Below are 226 nucleotides of genomic sequence, written 5' to 3'. Positions count from 1 at the left end.
AAAGAATCGTTGAAACTTAATGCCCAGTGATACGAATTACCTCCAGCCATTGGTGATGTTTTGATGCAGGCCACAGTCCACTTGCTTCTTGTTCAGCACTCCAGCTTCAATCCAAGCAAAAGAAAAACATACAAAAATTCTGAAGGCACTTCCAAGCTCTGCTATCTCAGCTAGATGGTGTAAAACTGAAGGGGATTAAGATATGAGCTTGGGGACCAAACAGATG

The sequence above is a fragment of the Pinus tabuliformis genome, chromosome X (genome assembly GCF_031772625.1).
Source record: "Pinus tabuliformis cultivar Carrire ecotype Pingquan chromosome X, CPIR1, whole genome shotgun sequence".
Classification (NCBI taxonomy): Eukaryota; Viridiplantae; Streptophyta; class Pinopsida; order Pinales; family Pinaceae; genus Pinus; species Pinus tabuliformis.
Note: the sequence above shows the minus strand (reverse complement) of the source record.